The sequence below is a fragment of the Cibotium barometz genome, chromosome 7 (genome assembly GCF_041138505.1).
Source record: "Cibotium barometz isolate CiBa-2024 chromosome 7, ASM4113850v1, whole genome shotgun sequence".
NCBI classification, from domain to species: Eukaryota; Viridiplantae; Streptophyta; class Polypodiopsida; order Cyatheales; family Cibotiaceae; genus Cibotium; species Cibotium barometz.
In genome coordinates, this window is record NC_141052.1 from 32672088 (window position 1) to 32699015 (window position 26928).

The 26928-nt window shown below is 37.2% G+C and overlaps 1 long non-coding RNA gene across 7 annotated transcripts in view; it reads left to right on the forward strand.

Annotated features, from left to right (window-relative positions):
* LOC147636895 (uncharacterized) overlaps positions 1-26928 on the forward strand; it is a 52791-nt gene that overhangs the window by 24953 nt on the left and 910 nt on the right. The window contains exon 4 of one of the 7 annotated variants that reach the window (XR_015266290.1): positions 10460-12431. The exons of 4 other annotated variants lie outside the window; for them this stretch is intronic. This is a non-coding gene — a long non-coding RNA (uncharacterized LOC147636895). Of the gene's footprint in view, positions 1-5861; positions 5885-10459; positions 12432-26928 lie in introns of those variants that run through there. 2 more of the 7 variants (XR_015266292.1, XR_015266291.1) reach the window with 2 other exon arrangements.

The following is a 26928-nucleotide window of genomic DNA, read 5'->3' on the forward strand; positions in this document are numbered from 1 at the left end:
CCTCCTTAGAAGGTTTTTTCCCCTTGCGTGTGTAAAAACTCTTATTAGTGAGTGTTTAAGTGACCTTATCATCTTTTCACTTGTAATTCACTCATTGTCGTTAATCTACTTTGAGTGTTGTGCTTATTTGTATCTATGTTTACTTCTTGTTGTATCTATGTGTGTGTTACTACCTTTAGCTCCACTCCCATAATTGGTTCCAGAGCAAGTTCTCTTTGCTCTCGCTCTTGTTATTTTCTCTCCATCACCTCCTTGAGACATCTCCTTGTGCTACTCTCTTCTAATTGTCTCAGATTGAGTTATCCTCCTAGATGGAGAAGGCATATCCTATAGTGTGTCATTAAAGAAGTTAACAAACATTTTAGAGCTTTCAAGATATTTCAGATGCATTTTAAGGGCCATTCAAATACTGTAAGGTTTTTTTAAACAGTCTCAGATTAAGAGTTTTTTTTCAATTTTAAGTTTTTTGTGCTATACAGCAGTATACATTTGGTGTGTAGATAGGACCATCATCACCACTCCTATCAGCATCAACATCACATCTTCAAGCTCATTATCAGTATCTTTGTCAATGACACTACCACTGTCATCGACTTTGCATTCTTGCTAGTAACATTTCTACTCTCTCTCTCTCTCTCTCTCTCTCTCATTTTTTATACACTTTTCATGTTTCTTCGTCATCATTAGTGATGTGTTGGTAGCCATCTCGATTTTATTTATAGAGTGGGAATTGATGATAGTTATAGATTATTAGGTTATTGACATTTTGTATTAGAGATTTATTATTTGTAGGCTGAAATTACATGCAATGATGTATTGGGAATGCTTTTATTCAAGGTAATCTTGACAAGACCAACTATCCGTTGTGTTCCTATATGATGTATTTGGAATGCTTTTTGTTTAGGGTAAGCTTGATAGGACCAACTACCCGCTGTGTTACTATTTGATGCGTCATATATTAGTTGCTAAAGGGATTTGCAATGTTATTAGAATTTTAGAAATATTCTATCTTGCCAGTGAAATAGTGTAAGATACCACTTATCCCGTCACTAGGGATAGAGAGATACCTCACTCGATAAGATCAATCCATGAGAGCTATCTCATCGGTACCTTTCTTGGACGATCTGATTTGTAAGTAATCTCTGAAAACATGATTGGGAGTCCTACCAAATATTTCAAGGATCTCCTTTCAATTTCTAGTCTTTTGTGAAGAAACACTCAACTCATCAAGTCCACCCAAACCACCTGTTTCCGAGTGACTAGAATCGTTCATCTACTATGAGGTTTATCTAAATTACTAAGCACATTGTTTCACTGATGCAAGTTACAAACTTACAATATAATTCATTTATTTATCCTTGTACATAGATTTCTTTATCCCTTAAAAAAAAGTGAATACATTCTTTTTCAATTAGGTCAACCTACACACACAAAGAAATTCATCATATAAGAATAACTATAATTTCAAACCCTCGACGTACCAAGTTTCATCCATCTCTCTAATCCTTGGCTTACCGAGTCATAAAACAATCTAGAGAAGTGTCCCCTTCACCCTCTTCTTTCTATGAAAGACCTTTCCAACAGGCTTGTAACTACTAGAAAGAACCCTCGCTCCGTCCCGTGATGGATTACCCAACGAAGGCGGTTGCCCCAATCTTTAAGTATTTCAAGAGTTAGTTGCCCTGAGTAGGGAGTGCCAGGTTTTCCCAGACCGATCACCAATTAGATCACATTGGAATGGGTGCCCCAAACCGGTCTCGTTCGGAATGGTTACCCTAGGAAAAGTTCCCTAGTTCACAAATTCATCATCATCATCAATCAGAATTCATCATCATCGTCATGATACCAAGTTTTGTCAACATCTTTAAAAAACTAAAATAAAAAATCCCATATAAGACATTATCCTTTCTATAAAAAGAATGATCACTTCTCTATAATATGCAGAAAACAATCTTATTTTGAATCAATGGTAATAGTTAAGATCTTAACTTGGCACCCACAACACGTATGAGACAGTAAATAAAGTAGTGATCCTTGAGCAAGATCCTACACTATCATAGGCTCAAGGATTATCTAATTCATGGAAGGCACAAGACCAACTTTTGCTATGGATTAAACCAAATACAGACAATCATCCCCAACTCTAGCTGTAACTAGAGATGGTTAACCTGAGTAAAGATTTCACTTGGCATTTTTTTGTCAGTTAAATTGAGGTTTGACTGACAACGATCTTTTTCAAAGTTTTGCTTAAACTAATTCTGAAAACTTGGATTTGGAGTTTTAATTGAGTTACTTGTGGTGCCTAGTCTATATATATATATAGAGGGAACGACTAACCTAATACTTGGATTTGGAGTTTTAATTGACTTACTTGTGATTCCTAGTCTATATATAGAGGGAACAACTAACCTGATCCAATTGGTAGCCGATAATTTGAGTACGCATAGACTACCTCCTCACTTGACTGCTTACATCTCACCATCATGTGTTTAAACTCATCGTGAGAGGTATTGGATTTGCATCGTCATGGTTGCAAGTTGAATCTCCCCTCACAGTCCGCACGCTCACTCGCCATCAACGATATGATCCTTCAAGGATTGTCCTCCACCATATTTGGGACTAGACAACTCAACGAGATTACTAGTGCCAGAGGAGATAGTGAAGGCGACTTAGACATCACAAAAGACGAAGAGCTCAAAGGCCTTCTTGAGGAGGCCACTCCAGTTCTTCGAATAGGTGAGGTGGCTCTCTCATTATAGTTGGCCATTGTGTACTAATAAATGCAATGGAAAGTTGAAAGCAAGGGCGTGCCTTATGGAAAGTTGAAAGCAAGGGCGTGCCTTGAAGAGAGATTACTCCGACAAAAAGAAGGTAAAATTGAAGCCAAATCATGAAACTTGACAGTTAGCAAGAGCTGTAAATTAGGGATAAGAGAGAGAGGGAGAGAGAGACCTTATAGACGAGCTAAAAATATAAATCAAATATAAAGAGAGACTTTATAGACGAATAATATAAATCAAGAAACAAATGATCACAAGAAGACTGATTATTTAGCAACAAGAGGGAGTGGTTGGATGTGTGTGGTCAAATCGGGAGAGAGAGAGAGCAAGCTACCTTATCGTCTTCTACCTGTTGAGCGCCTGCCTAATCCTCTCCTGGCGTGCACCTCAATCCAGGCTGCCTCTGCATTTTCCCAGCCATATTGTTGCTCATACCAGTGAGAGTGAGCGCGTGAGGGGGGAAAGAGAGAGAGAGAGAGAGAGAGAGGGTGCTGGCTGGTGATAGCCGAGAGAGAGTTCACAAGGGAATGGGAGAAGAGAGGGTGCTGGCTGGTGATAGCCGAGAGAGAGTTCACAAGGGAATGGGAGAGGGGTGGCGAGGGTCTGGTTGTGGTGAAGAGGGGTACGTAGAAGCGAAGCAGAGGGTGTGAGTAGAGGGAGTGAGGAGGTTGGTTGCTGGCAAGTGAAAGGGGAGAACTATGAGGGACGAAATGAAGGGAGTGAAGCCGAGCCATGGAGAGAGAGATAAGGGGGGAGGGATGCATGAATCTGAAAGAGAGAGAGAGAGAGAGAGAGAGATATGGGCTCTGTTCGGATTGGGAGGCACTGCTTGCTTCGACGCGACAGTTACATAGACCTACGCGTTCGGGCACTTGGCTACATGCAGGTCTCTCTCATGCCTTCCTGGCACAGTACTGGGTATCTATTTGGAGGCTGAGGATTGCTCGGCAGATCACTCTCTTTTTTTGGTTGACTGCTCATGCTGGTCTTGCTGTCGGCACTTGGGGTGCCTTGATGGGCCATGATCCCATTTGTATATGCTGTGATCATCAGGTTCAGGAGTCTCAGGCCCACTGCCTCTGGTCGTGTCCTATGGCTTCCTCTGTTTGGCGAGCAGTGGCTCTTCTCCTCAGCAGAGCTGGTCAGCATGCAGGTTTCCTCAGTTGGGGGTCTGTGTTATGGCTCCTTCCTTGGCCGGGACCTCATGTGTTCTTTGAGGGTGAGGGCACTGATGCTGTGCTTATGCTTACGGCGACGGGGTATCGGAGGGGGTACCTCAGTATGATTCCTCCTGACGCCTTGCACATGGAGCATTGGCATAGGGATGATGTTTCTATGGTGATTGCTGCGATTGCGATGTGGAACATTTGGAGAGCTCGTTGTCTCCATGTCCTTAGTCACACGCGGCAATCGACACGTGATACTCTAGTCCTAATTTGGCTCGATCTTATCCGTGCACTGCGTTCCACGTATGATGATTCCTGTCGGCCTTCACAGACAGCTCAGGACAGACTCCAGGCCTTCATTCGTCGTTGGGGGCGCACGGGTCTCTTCTTCAGGATTGTTGGAGGACATGCTAGATGGGAGTACACTCCCCCACAGTGGTTCATATTGCACACATCACATCATCCATCGTGATGTAGCACCGACTGCTCACAGGCTTCACGCCTCTCACTGCACAGTTTGTATGCCCCCTCAGTAGGCCACCTCTGGCACTTTGGGGTCTTTTCATACTCAGTATTATAGCTCTGTGTTTTCTCAAAAAAAAAAAAAAGAGAGATATGGGCTCAAAGAGGTTTGAGAGAGGGTGTGAAAGGCGCTGCTCTGATGCGAGGGGTTGACGGAAAGGTCCGTGAGTGGAAAAGGGGGTTGGCTGTGGCGAGGGAGAGTAACGAGGAAGGTGAGAGAGAGAGGGGTGAGTCTTACCGGCTAGAGGCAAAACGGGGGGTGTAACAGGAAGGCAGAAGCCATGGCTGGATAGCGTGGCCGGCCGGTGAGAGGAAAAAGATAAGAACATTCTACACCGACACGAGCTGGTGGCCGGTGGAAGATCGGTGTGCGGACGTGGCTGGCTGGTGAGGGCACCAGTCTACGTAGGAGGGCGGCCGGCACCACCTTTTCTTTTAAAAATTAAAATTGAAAAAGGCACCAGTCTACGTAGCCTTCAAGGAATGAAATGATGAGGAGGGCCGGGGACGGCAGCGCTGGCCGGCACCACCTTTTCTTTTAAAAATTAAAATTGAAAATGGGAACCAAGCATATTGCCCGTAGCTATCACGAAACTCTTCACCGACACCACCACCAGAGGACTATGAATTAGATGGGCATAGAATTTCAATTCTAACTTCTAAGTCAAATTGCACCTTGTAAGGCAAGTTCGCACAGATGGGTTTTCCTTTTTAGGTCTTAAAAACATTACCCTCACACCCACCCAACTTGAAATTGGGGTTCCTGGGCACGTGGAAGATGGTCACGGGCCAAAGCACTGTGATTCTCAATTCAACGGCTCGTAACTTGTTACCAATGTGGCCTTCTGTGGTGGAAGAGAGACCACCTTAAGGTCACTGTTGTAGGAGGAAGTATTGTTGCTGACGCGTTCATGGGTGACGAGAAAGACACTGGGTTATTCTAGAGGCATAGTGATGGGAGGTACTGAGGCAAGGTAGAGTCGTAGTCACAACACTAGGCATGGAGGTGATGGTTGTGGGGAGATGCCAGGATACGCAGATGGAAGAGGGCAAGGTGGCATTGTGATATCTCCCAAGGCTTGATCAAAACAAAGAGGAGGAGGGGGAGGGGGAGTCACACATGCTAGCCACAAAGTCCAAGATTTTACAAATAGTACACGTACTTTGGATGGTGATACTAGTGTAGATGTTGTATCTACCTTGGCACCTCTCTCACAATGAAACAATCCATGCGGGATGGTAGGGATACACCCCACATACATTGGTGAAACTTTTCATGAAAAGGAGCATTATTCGTCATATTAGCTTATATAAAATTGCCAAACCAATCTTGGGATGTGCTTGATGTTCTTTACCACATGCATAACAAGGCATGTGTGGCCTACTTGTGAAGTTTGAGCATATGAATGATGGATACTTATTGAATACGTTTCTCACAAGGATCAAATATCTCAAAGATCATCTTGTTTATTGGTGTCTATTGCTCTCTTACATCATCAAATACATACCAGGGTTTTGCATCCACACTTTGGCTTATGGGTGGTGAAAGGTAACCCCTATTCTCTTATGTTTGAAGAGTTGATTGTAAAGCTATTACAAGAATATTAATCCTAGCATAACCACATTAGATTAATCCTAGCATAACCACAAGATCAAGCATTTGACTTCCAATAAAAAAGGTAATGGCAAAGCCTTCTCTCAAAGTGGCTACAAGCCAAAGGCATAATCAACCCACTATTCTAACAAGGATGTCGAAAGGGGGGTGATAAGACTTAGAAGAAAGGAAAATACAGCTATTATCGAAATCTAGGTTATTATATCAATGATGAGTGTAGAAAAAGTCTAGAGAAGGAGAAGACGAAGAGTTGAGATTTTACTCCCATGAGTCTGATCCTCAAGGAGGCATAATCACATGTGCAAGGAACCCCTTATATACAATGAAAGGAGTTAGTAAGGTTGTGCTTTCACTACTATAAATGATGGGATAATAACTTTCTGTAAAGTCTTGTTTGTGGCACATTAAAAAGACCTTGCTATCATTTTCTTCCCATTGCTATGGCATGCCCAGTGGTCATATTTGTTGATGGTAGTAGGTGTACAATTCATGACCAGAGTGATGGAGACATCACTGTGGTGTCCAATAATCTAAGCCATGGGCTTTACAGGTTGAACATGTATGCTTTAGTTATTACCACACATGCTATGAGTGATGTAGAGACATCACTGTGGTATGGGCTCTACACATTTGACATGTATAAGAGATTAGCACATAATGCTTTAGTTACTCTGCCACACATGTTATGGGTGATGATGCGGAGATATGGAATGCTCGCTTTGGTCACTTGAATTTGGATTGTTTGTTATGCCTTAGATGGAAAGAGATGGTGATAGAGTTGCCATGTCTTGATCTGCTTATGAACAAACATGTATGTGTGGTGCATTTTGGGTGAGATGTAAAGGGCATCACTTCTAAAAGATCGATTAGTAAGGGTGTCCAATAATTATAGCTTATACAAAGTGATGTATGTGTTCTTATGAGAATACATACATTACCATTGATGTATGGTGCTCTTATGAGAATACCATACATCACCACCCGCAGAAAAACCCGTAAAAATTATATAAAAAATATATTTTTAATCATAAAAATACTCAAAAATTTTCTTAAAAATTAGGAATTTTTTTTTACAAATTCTAGAAATTTAGAGAATCCATTCTACCAAAAATATCCACAATAAAATATGTGGTATTTTTGTAAAAGAATTCCATTAAGGCTTATTTTAAACCATAAAAAATAGAAAACAATAGCATTAAACTCATGGAATTCTCCCGCTACATCGATTCGTCCATTGAATTGAAGTAACACGCATTGCAATCACCATATCGACAATCCACATGCAATTCATCAACACAAATCAATAAAAATAACATTTTTATTAGTAAATATTAAAATTTACTCAAAAAAAAATCAATAACAATTAAATAGAGATTGCTCTGTACCACTGTTAAAACCCTAAGATCTCTCTAGATAATTGTTATGCATAAACATGCATAAATCAGGCATAAACTCAACCACCCAACCACCCTCAAGCGCCCAAGGGATGCACACATGAATTATAAATGAAATACCTCTACCTTGATGTCCGATACCATCAAGAGGTATAACTCCAATCCAATAGCATAGCTATAGTGTGAAATGGTAGATGAGTAGATATGGACCTCTACACAAGAGACCATAGCATAGGCCTCCAAGTCCCCAAGCCTCCTTGAGTGTGCCCTATGCCTCTATTATATAGGAGGACCCTCAAGTGACTCTTGACTTTCCATTCCCCATGTGTGACCCTTGGATGCCTGATCCTAACCTTAATCCTTAAGGTTAGTCCTAACCCATGCTCCACTAGAGCTTGTTGGACCATGCTCCCATGCTCACAAGCCTAATGTGGGTTAGCCTCCTAGTATATGCACACATAATGTGCATATAACATAGCACACATAATGTACATATAACAATTACAAATGTCTAAAATCCACTCACTTCTAAGTTGACTTGTAAAAAATTCACCATGCATCCATTTTTGTAGAGAGAGAACGTGTAGAAATCCTTACAGGGCCCGTTTTGAGTCCAAATTTTCCCTAATGTATGTACTAAAATATCCAATGTAATAATGCAAGATGGTTTGTTAAGTAATCAAGAGTGAAGCTTCTAGGCGCGTAACTAATCATAAGGATTTGTATTCCTTTCTTAGTTTTATGAAAGATGACATCATGGTGGTAAGTAGAAATGATGTCAAAAGCCCTATCAAGGTACATGTTCTTTCTCTCTAGTGTTTGAAGAAGTTATTTTGTAAAAAGTATTTTAAATATTAAGTGGGTTGTTGAAATATATTAAAATATAAATTATATGTTTCTCTTGACCATTATTGTGGTGATGGCTTCTGGGTTCATTCCAGCTTAAATATATCTTAAACTCGTTTTAGAGACCAAAATTAAGGCCATTGCTAATAGTACTTTGAGAAAAAGATTGTAGAAGCTCTTAGTCTTTTAAACCTAGATTGACATGGAATATTAAAAATTACAGTGTGAGAGAGATGGGCATTTGAGTAATCATACATTTATAAAAATAAAAAGTGATATGATTATTGAGCATCTACCAGAACTTTCTAAAATATTGGATGTTTGTAAACCTTGTATGATAAAGAAACACTCAAGTCTGTTTTTTCAAAAGTCTAATTTTAGGGCAAAGGCTTCTCTTTAACTCATACACATGATCTATTTGGATAGATAGATAGATATTGTTCTAATTTTAGGGCAAAGGCTTCTCTTTAACTCATACACATGATCTATTTGGATAGATAGATATTGTTGTTGATCTTAGAGGTTCTTCCTATTTATACCTAGGTTCTTTTGGGTTGAGGTATGTAATCATATTATCTATAGTATCAATAAAACTATAATAAAAGCTATAAACATGATCTCTCCATGAAAGGGTTACTCAAGAAAGATTCCCTTAATTAGAAGTTTTTTTAAAATGTGAATGTAATACACGTGAAAATGCTCGCATGACTAAATTAGACCAAAACACCACTTTTGGTCCTAATTTTGGTGTGTGAGAGATGGGCATTTAAGTAATCATACATTTATAAAAATAAAAAGAGATATGATAATTGAGCATCTACCACAATTTTGTAAAATATTAGATGTATGTAAACATTACATGATAAACCACTCAAATTCCTTTTTGTTGGAAGAGTCTAATTTTAGGATTAAGGCTTCTCTTTAACTTGTACACATGATCTATTTGGATAGATAAGTATTTTTGTTCTTAAAGGTGCTCTTAGAGGTTCTTTCTATTTATACCTAGGTTCTTTTGGGTTGAGGTATTTAATAATATTATCTATATTCTCAATAAAATTGTAATAAAACCTATAAACATGATCACTCCATGAAAGGTTTACTCATGAAAGAAGCCCTTAATTAGATGTTTATGGTGATGTGAATCTAATATACATGTGAAAAATGCTCACATGACTAAAATAGGATCAATACACATGAAAAATGCTCACATGACTAACATAGGACCAATGCATGGTGAATGTAATATACATGTGAAAAATGCTCACATGACTAAAATAGGACCAATACACCACTTTTTGCAGAGATAAACTTAACAGTAGTCTAATACTATTGCAAGACATAAAAGTGTTCTTTTTAAGGCCCTAGAATTTTCATTTTACATATCATGAGGATTTTCTTATAGAGTCTTCATATAATCATGAGAAGAAAATATTTGCTATAAAAAATAAGGCATTTTCATGCCATAAAAATAAGTGCATTTCATATCACCCTAGCTTTAGTAGTTAAAAATCAAGTGGCATATATATCAAACTGGATGTGCTATTTTCTTTCCTCAATATACGAACCTCAAGGAGGAGGTATATATAGAGAAACACAATAGGGAGCTTCAACTCTCACCAGCAAGATGTGAAAGTTGAAGAAGGTACTCTATGCATTAAACTACATCTCACAAGCATGCTATCAATGGATTAACTCACAATCATAAACTATGAGTATTGGTCACTTTAGAAGCCCTTTGGATGATTCCTTGTGAACACAAAATATTTGAAGAAGATCTTGTAAATACTAGATACTTGTTTTTGAGATTGTTTTGGGCTCAGGATGATAGATCTTAGCCTCATGCGTTATTGTTTGAGTATTAAGGCTTTGAAATTTCCATTATCACAAAAGAGAGAAAATACCTTCATATCTCTAGAAATGAATGTCGGAAAGATACATACTCAAGGCATTTGGTATATTAGAATGTAAGGCAATCAATATCCCAATAGAAGAAGTCCATTTGAAGAGGTTAGTTACGTCCACTTCATTTATTTGTGAATGAGACCTTATACTTGAAGATCAAATATAAGTTAAGAGTTGTTGTTTCATTACCTTATGAAGTATTAGTAGACTAAACATTGTTGTTTTTTTGCATAGGAAGATCCACATGAATCATGTGCTTGCCTCCTACTCCTTCGCCCACCCTTTGACTATGCCCCACAGCTTCACCCTTCTCCATCACCATCAGCATCTCCACCACCCTCCACCTTTGCTTCTACCATCTCCTTTGCACTGCCCTTTAGCTTCATCAACTTAAGCCGCTCCTCTTATGCAGTGAAGCCTCGGCCTCATTGCTTCTACTCCCTATTGAAGATTTCACTGTCTTTCCTCCTTTTCGCCCTCCCTCAGCTGGCAGCCAATGCCCCATTTTCAATGTTCTATTGTTGTCTCGTGCTCCTGCTCACCTTTCGTCATCCCTACTCTTCATCAGCAAGAGTAGGGATTTCTAGTCTCCAACTTCTAAGAGGACTCCATGGAGCCACTGCATCATCCCCGGTCAAGGCCACTTTCCCTTGCCTTTTTTCATAGGCAGACCTCCATCTCTTCGCTTAGACAATATCTTCCCTTGCGGCCTCTTAGTTGGTCTGTAAGATCCTAGGGAGCCACCCTGTGTGCGGATAAATTCGAGATTTTCTCTATCCATGAACCGGATAAAAATCATCAGTATCCATTTTCGGGCTCGGAAACTCTCATGTGGAGTTTTATTCACCTGCAGAGATTGGATGATCGTGTGATGCAGCAAAGCCCCATTGTAATTTACAATGCTCACATGTTCTTCCCGACAGTGCACCATGGTTTTGACCCTGCATCTAGCCCCCTGGCACATGTATCCACCACCGATTTGATTGGTTAATAGGGAAAGTTTTGGAGTCACCATAGATGGTCGCATATGTGGTGGCCCTAGGATAGTAGAGTTGCCTTGCCTCCTTGGAGGATCTCTCACATACGTTATTACGCTCTTGAGCCTCTAGGGTGACCCCAATTCTTTAGCGAGTAGAGTCCGCCGGTCTCCTAGGTGAGAGATGGGCAACCTTTCTTCGGTAATAGGACTACAGAAAGGCACAACAAGCGAGAGCAGGGCCAGAAACCATGATACCTGATGCCTCAGAAAGGTGCAACATATGCGCGCGCAGTGGAAGTAGGACTAGAGACTGGGATGGACGTTCCTGTCTCTTGTCGGCCCTTGCTACATCATAGCCTCCCTCCGAAGCGGGTCCTAACCTCCTCCTCCCTTAGGAGGAGCATCGCTGGCCTGATCACCATGCAGGCGCGCCCCCTGAGGTAACGGTGCCCAAACTGGCTCATTAGGAGCATTTAGTTCCCGACAAGGAGATGGATGATGAGATTCCTGCAAATCTTGGCAGGTTCTAGATCCGATGGTCCCCTCCCCTTCCTTCCCCCCTAGTTTTAACTTTCCTCCCCCTCCTGTGAATCCCCCCCCTCTGTGGTGTCCACCCTCCCTCTCGTGATATCCCCGGTTCCTTCCTCCCTCTAGAGTGGTTCCTCCCTACTCACAATGGAGTTAGTGGGCTTCAACAACCAATGTCACGATGGAGATATTGATGCCCGCGACCTCGGAAACGGTATTATATGTGTTCCTCCAATCATTGTCCCCTTGAGGCTCTTTCTCTGCTAGAGTATAGAAGAGGTGTACCGTAGGGCCAGGGTTCACTGGGGCTTTATGGAGGACAAGATCATGGATCACTTGGTCCACATTCAACCCGATGAGACTATTAGTATTCCCCTCCAAAATGACCTCGAAGACCCTCTGTGGAGGGGGTGTCTTGAGCAAGTCCCACTCCTCCATCCTTAGTTATGTAGATTGTCTCTTGGTATGTTCACAAGATGGGCAGCCTCGCTTCCACTGCAAAACAGGAGTGTTCAGGAGCTTAAGAGAGCCTAAAGAGGAGGCCGAATTGATATTTTGTTCCTTTGGTAGGGGCATTCCTGTAAATGCTGGAAGATTTTGCCCGGATGCAACCATACTATTCGGTCCCTGATTTTGGCCCTTGAGGGGAACGAGGGAGGGGTGTGCATTCTGGCCAGTATGTAGATGCTTTCGTTGGTGCTAGATTCAAGAATCATCGTTCAAAAAAGTGCGTAATGGATTAGAGGAGGGTGGTGGCAATGACGAGCGGGCAGATTGAGTTTTTGGTCCAAGTGTGACATGTTCTTTCCTAGGTTGATTTTTGGTGCACATGTGGATAGGAAGGCATGGATAAAATTGCGTTCAAGGGTATTAAAAAATACCCTTTTATGAATTTTGACTTAATTAAATGATCCATTTTTCTTTGTAAACTTATGGTTTTTTTTTCAAAATGCCATTTAAAACCCCTTATGTAAGTAGATTTTTATAAATTTTTCTCAAAATCTTTGTTAAAAAAACTCCTTATGTAAGTAGATTTTTATATTTTTTTCTCAAAATCTTTGTTAAAAAAACTCCTTAGTAATGATCACATATGTAATAGACTTACATATTTTTAAGTGAACCCCCTAAGAAATGGGCGAGGAGGAGTTGGTCTTCTTGCTAAGAGGATGAGATCCTTGGCACTTACTGGAGTTTTATAGAACGCCATGATACCTTTCCTTCTCCAGATTAGACTAGAGGATGCAAAGACCAAATCTCTTACACATTAACATGTCTTATGTGAATGTGGGCTTGCAATGCAAAGGTAGTTTTGTTGGTATTCTTGTAGGCACCACATTGTCAAATCATTTTCTAGTTGTACTTCTCTTGGTGGATGCTTCGAGACCAGAGCATGAGCAGAGTGTCTAGTCCTTGATAAATTAGTTTAGGACTCTGATATTGCTAGAAGAGTCGAAGAGATTTGGGAGTTCCTCACTTTTAGACCAGGAGTAGTGGTAGATTCACTCTTGACTATGAACTTTAGGAGATCAATATCCTTTTATAGAGCACAAATCAAGACCATATTTTATATGTTACTCTGATTTAGAGTATTAGATATATGTTAATCTACATACTAAAAGTATGTAGCCATATTTTAACTAAGTATATTCAACTCTTTTGTGAAATTATATAACTTAAAATAAACTTTGTGACTAATACATATTCTCTTTTAACGAAAAAAAGTTAACAATTAGTTGATAAATATATAATAATGTTATTTCTTTTTTGTAAGCTATAGATCATAGAAAAACTTCATTCTATATACATATACATAATTTTAGACCATTGTTACAATAAGACTCATCACATATATGTATACATCATTTTAGACCATTGTTATAATAAGACTCACCACATAAACATCACTTTAAAACATCATCACAAAAAGAATTTTGAATTATCACATATACACCATTTTTAAAACATCATCACAATAGTAAATATTACATTTATACCATTGTTATCTAGAGCATCATCAAGTCTATAACAATTTTCAAATCAAGCTCTAATGTTATTGAAATTTTTAATAATGCCACAAGAATTATCTATGAATACTTGGTAATGTCATTCAAAGGTTCCATTACAAATGATTGGATGCATCTAGATCCAATAAATTACCATTAAAATAATAAAGCCACACAAAGTCCTTGGCATGCTGGCATGCTACTTGCAAAGTCATGCTTACAAAAATTTAATAATAAAACATTCAAAATAGAGTATTGCCTTATTAAGCCTTCCTCATGAAAGACCACCATCTAGATATCTAAAAGCCAATTTGGGAATTCTTTGGCCACATTTTCAACATCTATACCATCATTAGTTGCCTTTATACCTCCTTTAGCCATCTCTACAATGACTAAACTCCCTTTCTCACTTTTAAATAGGCTTTCCAATTCACTTGGCTCTTTATGTGGTTATGGGAGTTCTTTGGCCACATTTTCAACATCTATACCATCATAAGTTACCTTTGTACCTCTTTTAGCCATCTCTACAATGACTTAACTCCCATTCTCACTTTCAAAAAGGCTTCCCAATTCATCTGGCTTTTCATGGATGTGGAAGGCAATGGAAGCATTTTGAAAATTTTATGTACCAAACTCTTCATCTTTATCATGTAGCTCCAGCATAGCATTAACATGTTTAACTAAAATAAAATCAGCTTATAGTGAGTCTAACTCCATAATAGTAACTCAATGCCAGCCTTTCTTTAAGCACATGCAATGGTAGTTCCAAAGTAAAATAATAAAACCCAAATATATTCAATGGAGAATATATACAACATCTTATTGATAAGTCTTTGTGGCTTTTGATAACGATTCACAAGTGCTTTAGAGGTATTTGTAAACCTAACTTCTTTGTAATTGTTGGGATTGAATTTAAACATTAGATGTTTCTCCTGATCTGCTACTACTGTTGGCACATTAACATGGACACTTACCCTCTTTTCCCCACTTCATCAAAGTAGCCCACAGTCATCATTTCAAATTCATTCTTAAACCTCAATCTAGGTACATGGTAGATATTGGCTTTGTTCCTGAAAAATAAATAAATTATAGTAGTAAAAATCAAAATAAAATCAATATCTAATATAAAATACAATTAAGTTTAATATCTGCATTTTTAGTTTAACTTATCATTTATACTATATAATTATTATAGTCTATGGAAAGAAAATATAACATTTTACAAAACTATTAGTGTCCTTTGTCTTTCTTTTCTGGTTTATTATTTTTGAGTTAGATACCATGTCTCCACTAGGTGTTTGTTGTTAGTTTTTTGTAGTTGAATAATATTATATTAGTAGCTATTTTAAGTTAACTTTCTTTTCTTGATATTATTAGTTAAATTATATTTATTAGTAATTTTTTTTCTCTATTTGTATTGGCTTTTAATCCATATTTTATAGAAAACTTTATGACATGCATACATTAATATGATATTTTATACAAGATACCTTATAGTATTTATAAAGTTTATTTGGTCTTCTTTTAAGTTGGATTTTATGATACAAGATACCTTATAGTATTTATAAAGTCTATTTGTTCTTATTTTGAATTAGATTTTTTAAAGCTTAGTTTCTTATTATCTTCTTGCTTCTAGTCATAAAACAATGATGGATATTCAAGAGGAAATGATTAAAAAACTCAATTGATCTAGTTGAAATGAAATTTGTGATAATTATCGAATAGCAAGCTTAGATCAACAATTGTCTAGTTATGAATTTATATGCCAAGTATCCAAAAAATGTATACCAAGCATCCAACTTAGATACCTAATATCCAAAAAATGAATACTAGGTACTGAGCATTCCATTTAGATACTTAGTATCTAAAACAAGTAGATACATGGTTTCTACTTGTTGTTCAAAATAGTTTGGTATCTAAATAAATTCTTGGACTCCCACAACTTAAATGTAGATATGAAGTGCACAATTTATATGCCCAGTATTCATTTAGATACTTTGACAGTCCTGAGTTCTAACCATATCTTGATCGTATAACTTAATCTAAGAAAACATTAAAATTCACTTAATAGTGCTAGTTCTACATAGCAATACAATCAAATCAACCTTCTCAAATAGCAAACAAGCATGCATGCCATATCCAAGATTCTTATCACATAAGCAAAGAATCATATAATCTCAAATAAACATTCACAAAATATAAATCTCTATCAATTAAAGCATAGCATCTCATAATATAAATCTCTATCAATTAAAGCATAGCATCTCAATCAATCACCATGTTTATCTATCTCAAAATTCTATAATCATCACGATGCTTGACAACATGGTTAGTCATAATGACCAAAATGCAACCACAATCTAGGGCTTTCTTTGATGCCCGTCCACCCAACCTCCAAACTGGACATCGCGACTATCCCGAGTATGTCTCTTTCTGAACCTCATCCTCTCTGGGTTCTACCACATGGCTCCCATAGGGCATAAATCTCGTTCTATGTCCTACGTTCCTTGTCTAAGGATAGTCGGCACCCAAATCTCAAAATCTCATGTTAAGCATCATCATCATGCACATACATATCAATCATTTATACACATGCATATCAATCATTCATTTCAAAACAAAGTAATCACAAGTCATGCTTATCATCTTACACTGATCTCTAGTCCATAATCTTTTAAGACAAGAATATTCAAATAAATCAAAACCAACCTCATGTATAAAAACAAGCTTTTAATTCAAACAGTACTTAACTTCTCTTAGTCTTTTAATTATCACACTCTAACTTCTCTTAGTCTTTTAATTATCACACTCCAACTAGTAAGATTATCTCTAGTTTCTATATCTAAGTCATAACTATGCTTATGTATTAGTCCATCCGGTCTATATAGACAAGGTAGTCAATCTCTTGAGATAACAATTTCTAACGCAAAGCCTAATAACTGGTCTCTTTGGGAGAGTAATATCTTTCAATCTATTTAGAATTAGAGAAAAGTAAAACTTACAAAGTTTTAGAACTTCTAATGCTCTATAAATCATGTATTAGTGATGGTTCCCTAAAAATGAGAGTTCTAATGTCTCTTTAAGAGCATTCAAAATGGTCAAAGTTGTGTTTTCACCATAAAACTATCAAAACAACCAAATGCCCCACTTTGCACTTGAATAACTAAAAAACGAAAGGGATTTGTCTTTCTAATGTCTCATACACTCTTGTAGAGTTTTTTTATCATCTAAAACTTTTGTCTTTATGTTAAAATATGATTCTAGACACATGGAAAGATAAATGTTTCGCAAAACAGTCCCTAATGAAGATTGTACCTAAAATCTAGTCACAAACTAGTCAAATATTCTATCTTCTAATTCTTTAACTCAAAAAGTGTTTATTCTATGAGTCGGACTAAGGCAATTTCAACAATAGATCTTGGCAGGAAACCCCCCTCTCCTCTTCTTGTGACCTTTCCCCATCGTTGCCATGGTTAAGCATGTCATACATCGACTCAGATTCTCCCATATACACGCTTATCAATTGACTTATTTAATCTCAAAAGAATTTAAAGCAAAATAATAGAAAGAGTGTTCGTTTACTTCCCCGATATATTTGCTGATGTCTTGATTGATTGGGAATCCATGTCTACTCTACAGAAGTTGTGGAAGAGCTATTTGTAGATTTGGCAAGCCTCTCAGATTTGTTGTTAGGGTTGCAACTTGCAAGAGGTATAACTTCGTGCACAATTGATCTTACCTTGATTCTTCATTTCTTACATATCTCTTGGATAAAATCAACATACTCGTCGGTAATCACTGCATCTATTAGACTCTCAATACTATAGCATTCTTTTCTCTGAGTATTGTGCTCTTTTTTGTTTATATCTCTGATAGATCTTATCGTAGATAAATGATTATATATGTTAAGCTAGTCATGTATACTAAACTCTAGCATAAGAGCTTACTAGTCTTAATTCTATAAAATTTAACTCCAAAAAATAAGAAACTAGATAAATCTTGATCCCTTACACAAAGTAACTTGATCTTGTAAATCAGGCAAGTCATCTAGAAACAAATTATGAAAATCCTGAAGTAAAGGATGATCATCACTCTTTTTCTATTCTTTAATACTTTCTATCAGCAATTCCATGGTATATACATGACAACCTATTCTTTCTTCTTTAACAAGCTGCAAAGCATCATTCTAAATTCCACATCACATCTTTGACCCTGTAAAAGCAATAATCTTTACCATGATCTCCAATCATGCAAACATGCTTCTCATGACACAATATCTTGGCCTTTCTAGGCACAGTAACTAATCTATCCCTAATATGGCATCATATCTTCCCAAAGGCAACACATGGAAATCAACTTTCGACTTGAGGTCACCTATAATGAAAGGTATATTATTGGCATACTCCTTAAATGTCTATTGCTTTCCCAAAGCAAGCTCTACCATAAGTTTTTTTTTGGGTAAAATTAAGTTATTCTTAACTATTTTACCACGCGGGGTGATTGAAAACTGTAAGTGCTTCCCGAGTCAATTAACACTTGAAATACATTATTCATAATCTTGATAGGAATTTTATTAATTAAAGCTTGGTTTTTGGCCTTACCTGCTTGCACAGTGGCATTGACATGTGCATATTCTTCAATCTCCTCGGCCATAGTTGTAGTAGCTTTTCCTCTTGCTTCGCGAGTGTTGTCATTACTTGAAAATCCACATACATTCTCTTGCGTACTTTGCCTTATTTTCTAATCTCTTGTAGTGAATCTCTCACGCACCTCACGTGATGCTGGGTTGTTTTTGCACTCATTAGTTTTATGACCCTTTTCTAAACAACAAAAACATAGGTCTTCACGTCGTGCCTTTTTTTACCATCTCTAGGGATAAATATGTGAAATACTAGTTACCTTTCTTCTTCTCGCCCATATGCATTCTCATATTCTACATAAAAGTTTTCCTTCTCGTTGACCCTGTATATCATCAAAATTTAGATGATTTTGCATCTCTTCATCTTCTCAACCACCCTCTTCTTCTTCATTAAAACCCATGGAAGTTCAAACGTGCATGACTCTCATTCTTTCCTCCAATTATTTTTTCCTGATTCCTGTGGAGTTACACCCACATGCAATAGTCCCTATAAAAGCTCCTCTTTTTGCCATGGGTTGACTATTGAATTTATTTGATGTGTAGCCATCCTCTGAATGTACAACAAAATTGTAAAATATTTTAAAAAGAAAAGAATCTCCTCGTTATATCACAAAAATAAAAATAATATGAGTCACCCAAGACCTACAACATCCACAATTAAGTGCGGACTAACCTATGCTCTCATACCAAGTGTGATGGTCCCGAGTTCTGACCATATCTTGATCATACAACCTAACCTAAGAAAACATTAAAATTCATTTCATCATGCTATTTATATGTAGCAATACAATCAAATCAAACCGTCACTTTCTCAAATAGCAAACAAGCATGCATGCCATATCCAAGATTCTTATGACATAAGCAAAGAATTAGATAATCTCAAACAAACATTCACATAATATAAATCTCCATCAATTAAATCATAGCATCTCAAATCAATCACCATATTTTTCTATCTCAGGATTCTATCATCATCACTATGCTCGACAACATTGTTAGTCATAATGACCAAAATCCAGCTAATCTAGGGCTTTCTTTGAGCTCGTCGTCCACCCAACCTCCACACTGAACATCACGACTATCCCCCGGGTATGCCTCTGTCTGAATCTCATCCTCTTTGGGTTCTACCATATGCCTCCCAAAGGGCATAAATTGCGTTCTCTGTCTGGCGTTCCCTCTCTAAGGATGGCCGGCCCAAATCTCAAAATCTCATGTCAAGCCTCATCATCATACACATGCATATCAATCATTTATACACATGCTATGATTAATCATTCATTTCTAAACAAAGCAATCACAAGTCATGCTTATCATCTTACACTGATCTCTAGTCCATAATCTTTCAAGACAAGAATATTCAAATTAATCAAAACCAACCTCAAGTATAGAAACAAGCTTTTAATTCAAATAGTCCTTAGCTTCTCTTAGTCTTTTTATTATCACGTTCTAACTAGGAAGATTATCTCTAGTTGCTATATCTAAGTCATAACTATGCTTACGTATTAGTCCATCCGGTCTATATAGACAAGGTAGCCAATCTTGATAGCAATTTCTAAGGCAAAGCCTAACAACTGGTCTCTTTGGGAGAGTAATATCTTTCAATCTATTTAGAACTAGAGAAAAGTCAAAACTACAAAGTTTTAGAACTTCTAATGCTCTATAAAGCATGTCCCGGTGATGGTTCTCTAAAAATTAGTTCTAAGGTCCCTTTGAGAGCATTCAAAACAGTCACAGTTATTTTTTCAGCATAAAACTGTCTCAAAACAGCCAAGTGCCCCACTTTGCACTCGAATAACTCAAAAACGAAAAAGGATTTCCTTTCTAGCGTCTCATACACTCTTGTAGAGTTTTTTTCTCGTCTAAAACTTTTGTCTTTATGTCAAAATATGATTCTAAATACATGGAAAGATAAATGCTTTGCAAAACAATCCCTAATGAAAGCTACACCTAATATCTAGTCATAAACTAGTAGAATATTCTATCTTCTAGTTATGTAACTCCAAAAGTGTTTATTCTATGAGTTGGACTAAGGCAATCAACAATAGCTCTTAGCAGGAAACCCCCCCCTCTGCTCTTCTCAAGGTGTTTCCCCATCGTTGTCATGGTTAAGCATGCCCTACATTGACTCGAATTCTCCCATATACATGCTTATCGATTTATTTATTTAATCTCAAAATAATTTAAAGCAAAATAATAGAAAGAGTGTTTGTTTACATCCCCAATATATTTGTTGATATCTTGATTGATTAAGAATCCATGTCTACTCTCCAGAAGTTGTGGAAGAGATGTTTGTAAATTTTGCAAGCCTCTCAGATTTGCTATCAGGAGTGCGCATACAATTATCAGAAACCAGTCATGTGGATACTTAGAATTACCAGAACATCTAGCGGTATGTAACCTAGCGCAAGCAAAATCGCCAAAATCAGCTGTATATGAAAATTGACTTTAAAAATAGGTCTCGTTTTACTTTTTTTATCAAATTTCAATTTCCATGTCCATCTACACACTTAAAGTCGGTCTTTGAGCATATTAACTAATAGAAAACTCAAACTTAAATTTTCACTTAATTTTAACACTTATAGTTTTTGCCTGCTTTGAAAAACTACTAAAAAACTATTGGAATTTTTTATTGAAATCTGTAACATCCAAAACTTAGGATTATCTTTAATTATAACTTGGTTAGTCTCGGAGGTATGTTATAGATATGAAATAATAATAAAAAGATACCTACTATTATCTAATTTACATACATAATACCTAAGTGAATACTTAGAATCAAATTTATATACATAGTATGACAATTCGTACTTACATAATATTAAAAAAAACATACCTTTCTATCAAATTTGCATACATAGTATCTAAATGGATACTTAATATCTAAATGAATACCAAGCATGTAAGTGGATACCTAGTATCTATAATGTAGATACCTAATATGTTTAATTGAGAAACCAACTATTTAAAACGACATCTAGTATCTAATCAAGATTCTTGGTATATTCATATTTATACTTGAAATGGATCTAGATCAAATATCAAATAAATCAACACATAAAGTCCAAATCTAGCATCCATTTGATGAGCATCAAACATATATGAGAGTTCAATGTGATTATGATGAATAGAGAAGAAATTCACATGCACATGTAGCAAAGAGGGTATTTGCATAGGGCCTATGTGATTTAACCTCTCATCCATGAGGATGGCTATCAAGCTTGCCATGAGCCCTAGACCATGAAAGGCCATCTCCATGAAAGGAGTTAACAGTACATGTAAGTGTCCAAGATATGAATGATAAAAAAGCTCCCTACAATGAACCCAAGACCCTATTTATAGTAGCCTTGCCCATGGCCCATTATTTACATGTTTTGGACCTTAGTTTTGCTTCATTACAAACCATCCCTTCCCAAAGATTTTGTCCTCAAAATCATAAAAACTTTCTACAATTCAACTTGGCCTTAAATGAAACCAATGGGAAGTGATAAAGGTCCCAAATATGCTCTCCAAATTTAAGGAAGTCCATGAAATTTCATCTGTAATGCATATATGTGGAATTGTTCTGGCAGCCCTTGTTGTAGATGAAATCCTTTAAAAGGTTCTTTATGAAAACTCCGTGAAATAGGTCATAAATGATGCATAAACTTTAGCCAAACATGTCATGCATCATATTATTCCATTGTGATGACCATTGTTCAAAGCTTGTTGGAGAGTAGAGCATTGACCCCAACAATGGACCTCAGCAAAACTGTCCAGAGATCACAGCATGCCTATAATCCCAAGTATTTTCCATTTTCTCCATAAAAATCATGCCATTTAGTCAAGAAACACCTTCTTCAAGTACACCATATTATTGCGCAGTGTATTGCCAATTAGCCTCATCCATGAGCAATGTGGAACTAGACCCTCTAATCATGAAAGAAGTGCTCTTAAAGCATAGTGGACTCTTATGACAGCCCATGTCGATGTCAAAACCACTTGCAAATATCTCATGAAAACAATTCAAAATGAGCCCCATATAACATGTTTATGATGCCAAAGCATCTACATATCATAAAATACCATCATAGTCACCATTAGAGCCCATTGAGATCATTAAAAGACTCCAAAAAGTGCCTCTTCCAAATCTATCCAGAAACTTCTAGAATGCACATCTTCCATTGTAGGAGTCATAGAAGTCCATATAATGAATATCAAATGGCCCAACCACATCCTCACATAATAGAACTTGTTGTTGCACCTAATAAAGTGGTTGCCATCATGCATCCACATCCACAAGTAAATCCAGTAAAATGTGAACATCTCTCTCATAGCCTTGAATCCCACCATCGGGGTCAAATGGAAATTTATCCTTTTGAAATGCCTTATCATCCACAATGTTACCATTATTCCAACCACCAGGGTCACATGGAAAAGCTATGAGTAGATGAGGTAATCCACACAACCACGACTGCACGGATGAAATGTAAATCCAAGCCATGCAGAATCCAAAGCAATGGCTATCAAACTGCTTGGATCAAATAGAGAATATAAAAATCCCATGTCGGTGATGCAACTAGCCAATCCTCATGGGTCGAATAGAAGATATAACGATGCATCCAACAATCTAGAATACAAACCCAACACCACCTCGATATGAGGAAATTCAACCATCAATGGTCATAACACTGTTCTCCTATCTCATAGAAACTAACAATCTAGAATACAAACCCGACACCACCTCTGTATGAGGAAATTCATCATCAATGGTCATAGCACCAAGTTACTCTATCTCATAGAAACCTTGACTAATGATCACACTATGTTGTGGTGTACCATGGCATGCCACATAATCATATATCATAAATCTCAAGTGACATAAGATGCATGTGAAAGTGAATTCTCCATTCCCATAGATCATAGAATCATGTTGACATCCACAAAATTTACAATCACATGCCTCATAACTAGCACCCCCATAAGCATAGGTGTCATCCTCAAGATCGGCATGTTGCTACTACTAATGCATACTTCTTCATAAACATGTAGAGCATGCATCAATAGGAGTAAAATATGTCATCTCAAGACTATGATCATCTCCATGAGAGGAACATATGTACTACCCATATATACATGCTCATCAACACATGCATGGACAATCATGAGACAATTCTCTCTTGTATGCATCATGATCCACATCTTCTAAGCCTTCATAATAAAACAAGAGACAATCATATGTCTTTCAAATCAAACTTGAAAATGGATCATACAATGCTTTCTCATGAATCTTCGAGGAACCATTCAACGTGTCACCTAATGCATGATCATCCAAAGCATGGTAATCACGTGTATCACCAAAAAATGAGTCATCATCCCATTCGTTCGTTCATTAAAAAATGAGTACTCATCTTAAATATTATCAATGACCCTGTCCTCACAATCTTATGGTCATATCATGAGCTAAAAAATTCCGCAATCAAAGCACTTATGAAATTTGTCCAGTCATACCCATTTTTAGCTTGTGTATCCCCTTTAACCATGGATGCATTGGTGACTTGTCGAGAAATATTTGGTAACAAAAGAGATCTTGCTTGCCGATCTCCCGGTCAAGCCTTCTTACCCTCTTACCAAATTTTGAAATCCTATGGCAAGAGTTGAGGCCAAATCTTCACTCCATGTACCTAATCCTTTGATGTACTACTTTTCCAAGGCACTCATGGCGGATTCCTGTACCAACATGGAAGGCCAATTTTAAGTGTGGTTCCAATTTTTGGAAGGCAACACCATCTTCTTAATTCTAGTTTGGCATCCCCGTGCTTTGAAATATAGTCTACATATTCATTATGAAAGAATCTTATGCACTCAATATATACAATAATCATTATTAATATTGTGATCCCATGTTAGCAACTTAGCTTCTAGGACCTTTTCTATGAGACCTACATGCATTTTTCACTCCACATATCTAAAGTATATGGTAACTGGGTATTCCATTACTCAATTTCCTCTTAGCCTCAGCAAATGGTAACCACCCAAAACATAATAAGTCTATTTTTTAACATTGCTATGATTAAAGCTTTGTTTGTTTGCACACATAAAGGGATCAATCATGACAAGAAATGGTACCGCGTTAGCATGTGGATTAACCTTTATTTTTTATTTCGAATCCCCAACATGATATTAGTGTGGTGGGAAAATTTCCAATGGTCTTTTACATGTGCTGGGATCAACTGGGGGGGTCGGCTAGCTAAATGGCCCAGTACCAACAAATTTGTTTTGCATAATGTTTTGTCTTATTTGATTTTGTTGAGAAGATAAGATACCAAAAATAATACCACCTCCATGTGTAGTAAAGTCATTCTCATCCTCTTTCTCTTTTTCTATTTCTTCCACATCTACTCTATTTTTCCTTTGATATTTAGGATCTTCTAAACGTTTAATTTCAGCAACACTTAGTGGCCTCAGAGCATGGCCAATATCTCCACCTTGATGTCTTTCCCTGTGATTGTACTAGGATGGGTTACCTTTGATCCTTTCTCTTCCCTGATGGTACTAGTATGGGCCACCTTTGATCCTTCCTCTTCCCTAACCAAGGATATTAGCACAGTTGGGCAATTCCTCATCTCATGGATGGAAAAAGATTCTTTCAAATTCATGTAGAGGTGATTCCAACAATAGGGAAATTGCACTTGATAGATAATTACTCATCTCATGGATGGAAAAAGATTCTTTCAAATTCATGTAGAGGTGATTCCAACAATAGGGTAATTGCACTTGATAGGTAATTTCATAAGGACAGAGATGTACTTAGCATACAAGGAGGAGATGGAGGCAGCAAACAAAAAATATGCAAGCTACTCCTACTTCACTAGATATGGAAAACAAAATGCATTAATGTTTCCATACACATAATGTAAGAATGGGTGATTTTAGCATTTTTGTAAATCTTCAGAGTAGGAGAAAGAAAGAGAAGATAGGTGAATAGATGATGCTTATTGTTGAAGCACATTTAAAAGACATAGAGAAGAGCAAGCTGAAGAGTCCAAGAAGGCCATGACGCATAGAAAGAAATGCTTGAAGTTTACTACTAGTAGTATTGGGGCTTAGAAAGAATGATGGAATGGATCAAAAGAAGTCTAACTTGCCATTTCATAAGACTTCTAAAGGATGTTAAATATGACACACTTGTTCAAATGCATTTAATTGGTTGCCTTGTTTATAACTTCAGTGTTCAAGCAAGGGGTTTTTTTTACATATCCAAATATGTATAATGATCCAAGCCTAGTAATCGCAATAATCCACATATGATAGACTTTTTAAATTCGCAAGGTGTTCTTCCAAAGGTGCTTTATATACAACATCACAACACTGCAAGAGAGAAAAAAAATCACATAGTTTTAGCCTCCTTGAATATTCTTGTTCAATTTGAAATATTTACCAAAGTGAAGCTAATTTTTTTTTGTTGGTCATACACATGACCACATAGATCAGATGTTTAGTAAATTCTCTAAAATGTTGGCCCACCATGATGCATTTAAACTTTCGGGGGAGGGGGGGCTATGATGTCTTTGGTGAAAGGAGATTATAATCCTAGGCCACTAGTTGTCCAGTTTAAGGAAACCATTGATTTTAGATTGTTTGTGCATGAAACTTGCAAGGATCTAGTTTGCTACATTGAAAGACTGAATGACTTAAGCTTTCGACGTGCCTTTTTGATAAAGCTTAAAGAAGATGGAAATATGTACTCATTTGAAAAGCAACACAACATCTTTGGAATGGTCAACAAAAAAGGTATGACATTTCTAAAGTCTATTTCCCTAACAGTTATGTAAGTAGTTATTATGACAGACTCTGAAAGAAGCAAAAGATGTAGCCTTTCAAAAAGAGAGGTAGACTACGATGCATTGAGGGGAAAAAAACATTGATTACAAAAATCAATACAATATGCAAAGGAACAAGATGTCACTTGGTGGGACATTTCTAAAGAGAAAATATCTATACTAGAATTTAGATTTTGTAAGAAGGATTGGACTTTGACATCACCATTTATTCAGCCTCCTACATTTGCATTAACACAATAACAGCATAAGGAACTTTTTATTCCACATGTGATTGCGCATATGAATTTTCTTGAGCCCAATGAATTGTACATTGGATCATGGATGTCTCGTGAAAGAAGGCATGCCTCACAGAGATGTGGAATGGTATTTGTGCTAGTGGATTGGTTGCAACCTTGGCATATGATGATCCACTAGGCCATCCAATTTGGACTGCAAAAGTGGTTGGAATTATAAAGGATGATGAAGGGAAATAAATATCTTCTACTACAGTCCATTGTTATAAGACACAGCATCCAATTATATTCAAAGGAAAATACAATTTGGAGATGGTGCAAGTCTTACAAGGTAAAGGGAAGGGAAAAAAAGGTGAACTCTCGTAGAACTACTATTTTTTTTCTTAGTGTGGTTGATATTTTGGTCTATGATTCTACATTGGCCGAATCTCGATGCCTTCAAAAAGTCACTATCGACATATTTAAAAAGAAGATTTTTTATTTGGATAGTTGTGAGAGACC